General features: G+C 43.6%; 1 long non-coding RNA gene across 1 annotated transcript in view; it reads right to left on the bottom strand.

Moving 5' to 3' along the window:
* Positions 1–997: 997 nt before the first annotated feature.
* The window catches only part of LOC122209446, a 32,534-nt gene continuing 27,531 nt past the window's right edge, over positions 998–6,000 (bottom strand). Inside the window, exon 4 of the long non-coding RNA XR_006197605.1 lies at positions 998–1,292. This is a non-coding gene — a long non-coding RNA (uncharacterized LOC122209446). The remainder of the gene's footprint in view (positions 1,293–6,000) is intronic.

The following is a 6,000-nucleotide window of genomic DNA, read 5'->3' as shown; positions in this document are numbered from 1 at the left end:
CCTTCTTCCATGTTCAAAGCCAGCCATGTCCAGTAGAATCTTTCTAATAAAGCGATCTCCCTGGTTCTGACTCTTCAGTTTCCCTCAACTGACTGGCAATCTTAATTCCATCCTCAACCTTAATTCCCCCTTGCCACATAACATAACATAATCACAGGTCCCAGGGATTAAGACATGAACTCTTTGAAAGCCATATTCTGTCTACAGACCGATCATAGTACAACATGGGAGAGGACTACCCAAAGACATGAATACTGGGAGGTGTGAATCATAAGGGGACTTCTACACACACATCCTTACATTTCCAGCTTGAGCCCCGTGGTTGGAGGTGATGTAAGAAACACTACAGCCCTCAGATCAGATGCCAATGGAAATTAAAGACCAGTTTGGTTTTCTAGTCATTTGTATGGTCTGCTCATAAGACTCTCTGTTCCTATCCTCTTGTTTGCCAGCTAGGCCAAGGTCCCATGCAGAGGAAGATGTTCCTGGCATAAGACACGGTGGGGGGGGGGGGGGTTCCAGTTTCCTGCAACTACGTCACCACCGTCTGGTGCTTTCTCATCATGCCTGCCATCTTAAAACCAAGGACAACTGGGGACACCTGGGGGCCTCAGTCGGTTGAGCACCTGACTTCAGCTCAGGTCATGATCTCGCAGTTCATGAGTCCGAGCCTGACATCGGGTTCACTGCCATCAGCACCAAAGCTGTTGGCACAGAGCCTGCTTCGGATTCTCTGTCCCCCTCTCTCTCTCTGCCCCTCCCCGCTTGCATGGTCACTCTCTCATAAATAAGCAAACATTAAAAAGCAAAACCAAACCAAGGACACCTGGGAAAGTCCCAATGTGACATTGCTCTTCCCATCTCATCCCCTCCCCCCCAGAGAGTGGGTAAATCCATCCTTTGTTCTGCACAGTGGACAAAACAAAATAGGACACAGAAAACAGGTGGTTTTCAGGGAACATCCAATGTTTGGGACAATGAAGGTGAGAGGGTTAAGGGTACCTGTTTCAAGGTGGCAGGATCTGGGTGTCTGATTTCTCATCCTCAAGCCACTGCTGGTCTCATTACAGGATGTGCCCTCACGCTGAGGGACCAGAGGAATGTTTGCCACGTTACCCTCCATTTACGCTGGCTTCCAGCTGTATTTTCAACAGGAGGTTTCTGGTTGTGCAATAAGCATCTTAGGATGTGGAAACAGCTCAAGCAGCAGGTAAGGTCAGCTTAAGGTCATTTTCATAACCAAACTGGTTGCAGGCAACTTCTGGGCTGTTTGGTCCATACTGGAGCCCCAGCTATCAAAATGAGTAAAGAAACGAATAAAAGTTTTTAAATTAAAAAACAAAAACTAGAGCAAGGTTGGCTTTGATACACTCCTTTACCCTACTGCCAATAACCCGGATCCATAACCAAGACCTGTTGCTTTAGTTGCCTAAACGGCCCCACCAACCATCTTCTCTCCATTGTCCCTGTTACCACCTACCCCCAGATGCCACCATCCAACCGGGACTCCGGCAAGATCCTCCCAGCCAGTGGCTCAGTATCCTCTTTGCCCCTTTCCAACTCCCATTGTTTTCACGGCAGCCTAAAGATCTTTTGAAAGCACAAAGCTGCTCATGGGCCTCCACCTCCCCCAATATAATGGCTTTCCACTGTTCTTTGTTCTAAATGTTTATTTATTTTTTTAATATTTACTTATTTATTTATTTAGAGAGTGAGCACACATGTGTGCACAAGCGGGGGAGGTGTAGAGATGGAGGGAGAAAGAGAGAATCCCAATCAGGTTCTATACTGTCAGCATACAGCCTGATGCAGGCAGGGCTCGATCTCATGAATCATGAAATTATGAACTGAGCTGAAATCAAGAGTTGGACACTCAACCAACCAAGCCACTCAGGTGCCCCCAATGGTTCTTAACCTAAGACTTCAGTTCTCATATGGCCTGCAAGACTCTTTATGGTTGAGTTTCTTTCTCCTTTGTGCTGTGTGCTCCACTCACGGAGGCCATCCTGGGGCACATGCTCCATCCTTCCTCTCATCCTCCCCACTCTAGCGTGTGTCTGCTGACTTTCAACCACAGGCTTGCTCTTTTTTGCCTGAGTGTCTCCTCTGGTCTCTCAAACTCCTTGCCTACCTGTCTCCCACCCCCAGCAGCCCTCAGACAATGGCTGATGAGAGATGGGGTGTAAATGCCCAAGGTCCTCACCTGGGTGGATCATCCTGAGGTGTGTGCCCCAGTGTGTGCCAGCAGAATTAAACCCATTGCCTGTCATGGTCACTGGCTTGAGAGTTGTGATGGTTAATTTCCTGTGAGGTAGTACCTAGTTACTGAATCAAATACTAATCAAAGTGTGGCTATGAAGGTATTTGGTAAATGTGATTAACATCTACAATCAGTTGACTTTAAGTAAGGGAGGTTGTTCCCAATGATATGGATGGGCTTTCATCAGTTGAAGATCTAAAAAGCAAAAGTGGGGTTCCCCAAAGAAGAAATTCTGCCTCAAGACTGCAGGAATTCCTGCCTGAGTCTGCAGCCTGCCAGTTTACCCTACAGAGTTAGGACTTGCTAGCCCCATATTTGTGTTGAATTAATTCCTTAACATGAATATCTTTGTGTACATCTATACCCACCTCTTTATCCATCTCCTCATCTATCTATCTATCTATCTATCTATCTATCTATCTATCATGTATCCATATATCTCCTATGGGTTGCATTTCTCTGGAGAATATTGATACAAGAGTGTACCCTTTACTGGCTGCCTTCCCTCCCCTGTCTCATTTCCCCATTCCCCTACTCTTCCACCTCCCAAATAAACCACTTGCACCGGAATCCTCTTCTCAGGGTCTGCTTCTGAGAGCAATCACTCTAAGAACCTTCCTCAGTTTCCTGAAGGTGCCATGCAGGGTGACCACCTCATCCCGGTTTGCCCACAGATTTCCCAGTATCACTAATGAGGGTCCCGTGTCCCAGAAACTACCTTTCCTCCCTTACCCCTCACCCCACATCCCTGGGGACTTAGAATGCTTTGCCCAGAACTGTCCCAGTTTTCAAACTGAAAATCTGGTGCCCAGAACTCACCCCAACCCACTCAACCTCACACAAGTGAGATGGCTGGTCATCCTACGCACCGGGTCCTATTGTGATGCCTCTATATATGCTGTTCTCTCTCGTTAATTTCTACTGATCATCCTCTCAGATCTCCCCCATGTATCATTTCCCCAAGGAGACCTTCTCTGACCTACCCAGGCCTAGATCAGATCTCCCTGTTGAACTGCTCTGAGCACCGTGGCTATCATTTCACATTTACAGGCATATTTCTATCGTATCAATGTCTGTCTCATGCACTAGAGTGTGCATTCCCGTGGAGGAAGCTCTTACATGATGGTCAGTCCAGCATGGTCACAGGAGGGAACACAGGAGAGGCTCGGGAAAACAGATTTTACTCTACCACAAGTCCTAGAAAGAGCAAGCATGCCATGCCACACAGGGTCAACTGGAGAAACCAGTTGTTAGTGGTTACTGTCTCCCGTGGTTAGGAGACAGAAATTAGGAGCAAGGGGAAGCTTGGTCAGGATTGAATACTACTTTGAATAATTTCAGTGGGCTCTTAGCTATAGGCGTGGTCCCCAGTTGCCTGGTATCTGGCCCTGGGGTACTTAAGGTTGAGGAATATTGCTTCCTGGGATATATAGGCCAGAAAGAGTGTATGTGGCTTTGAATTTTTTACTTTGCATCTCAAAGGTATGCTTTGGGCTGAGACCTTTGCTATCTCTAGGAATCCTCTAGCTCCAGGAAGGGCAGTTTCTCCCCAGCCAGAAAGGCTTTTAAGATATCAAAACATCATAATATGCAGAAAACAAAAAATATAAACAATACAAAGCTGTATTGGGGGTTACTCTTCATTGATTCCTGGCCCATTGTAGGCATGCAAAAAACTATGGCATGCCGGACTCAAAGCTGTGTTTAATGAATGAATGAATTTCCAGGACAGTAAAGGTCTAATCCATGTAACAACCTTTCCATGGTTGTCCTGTGGGGGGTGTTTATGATCTGGGTGGAAGAATGGAATCAGAAGTAAAAACATAGGAAGGGCACCTTGATTTCGGCTCAGGTCATGAGGTTTGTGAGATCAAGCCCTGAGTTAGGCTCTCTCTGTGCTCACATTGGGAGCCTGCTTGGGATTCTCTCTCTCTCTCTCTCTCTCTCTCTCTCTCTCTCTGCCCTTCCCCAACTTGTTCTCTCTCTCTCTCAAAATAAATAAATAAACTTTAAAAAAAAGAAGTAAAAATACAAGAAAGACTTCAGGAGGCAGAAGGAAGAGATTTCACATACCAGCACTAAATGAGGGGTTAATTTTTCCAAAAGTTTTTGCTGTTATACAGGTGATATTTCAGATAAATTAAAAGGAGAAATTACCCAATCTGAGCAAGAGAAAGAAAACAGACTGAAAAAAATGGGCGGAGCTTGAGCATTTAAAGGAGAGTTAACACCAATGCTATATAATCTCTTCCAAAAAGTAAAAGAGGAGGGAGTGCTTTTCAATTTATTTGATGAAGCTGGTACTACCCTGATACCAAAAACCAGAGACAGACAGCACAATGATAGAAAACTTCAGACTCATATCCCTCATGAACATAGATGCAAAAATCCTTAACAAAATAGTAGCAAAAAGAAGTCAACAATATATAAAAAAGAGGTATACACTATGAACAAATGGAGTTTGTTCCAGGAATGCAATACTGGTTCAGTATTCGAAAATCAGTGAAATCCACCATATAAACAGGCTAAAGAAGGAAAATCATGTGACTATGCCAGCTGATGCAGAAAAAAACATTTGCAAAATTCAATACCCATTCATGATAAAAAATCTCAGGAAACTAGGAACACAGGGGACATTTCTTAACTTGATAAAAGACATCTACAAAAACCTACAGCTATCATTGAACTTAATGGTGGAAGGCTGAATGCTTTCCTCCGGAGATCAGGAACAAGGCAAAGATGTCAGAATCACCAATCTTATTCAACATAGTAAATTCTAGACAGTGCAATAAGGCAAGGAAAGGAAATAACATCTCTAAGGGTAATGCAAGAGATCCTTGTGGTGATGGAAACAATTCTTTATCTTGATGGCATCAATATCAATATCCTAGGTGAGATACTATAATACAGTATTGCAAGGTATCACTATTGGGGAAACTGGGGTTTCTCTGTATTATTTATTACAGCTACACGTGAATCTACAATAATCTCCAAGTTAAAATTTTAATTTAATAAAAAAAAAAATACTGGTACCTGTGTCTTAGCTCAGACCAGTGGAATTAGTATCTCTGGCTATGGGTCCTGGGCATTGATTTTTTTTTTTTTTTTTAAGTTTCTCAGGTGACTCTAATATACTACCAGGCTTGAGATCCACTGATTTAATTTTTTTTAACGTTTACTTATTTTTGAGAGAGAGAGAGACAGAGCATGAGTTGGGGAAGGAGCAGACAGAGAGGGAGACACAGAATCTGAAGCAGGCTCCAGGCTCTGAGCTGTCAGTACAGAGCCTCACGTGGGGCTCGAACCCATGAACCACGAGATCATGACCTGGGCTGAAGTTGGCCTCTTAACCAACCGAGCCACCCAGGTGCTGCTGAGAGCCACTGATTTAATGACACATGATTAATATCTTTCCAGGTCAAATACTGCCACCCCAAAATTTTTAATGGTGGCATTACAATTCAGAATGTACCAGGTCCCATTTAAATTAATTCCCTGCTATTTGACAAATAGGTTGTTTCCAATGTATTTCTATTATAAATAAATATTAATGTTTGGACACACCTATCATTTTATTAGAACATGAATATGTTTAAGGCTTTCTGTCCATCTTGCCAAATTGCCACCCAGAAGGATGAACAACCCCACTGTTTTATGTGTGTATTTTTTCTCAAATACTTGACAATAGTATTTGAGTAGCATTACTCTTTAAAATCTATGCTAGATGAAAAATGTCTCTT

Source organism: Panthera leo, chromosome E3 (assembly GCF_018350215.1).
Source record: "Panthera leo isolate Ple1 chromosome E3, P.leo_Ple1_pat1.1, whole genome shotgun sequence".
Taxonomy (NCBI): Eukaryota; Metazoa; Chordata; class Mammalia; order Carnivora; family Felidae; genus Panthera; species Panthera leo.
This window is presented reverse-complemented; position numbering and strand designations above follow the sequence as displayed.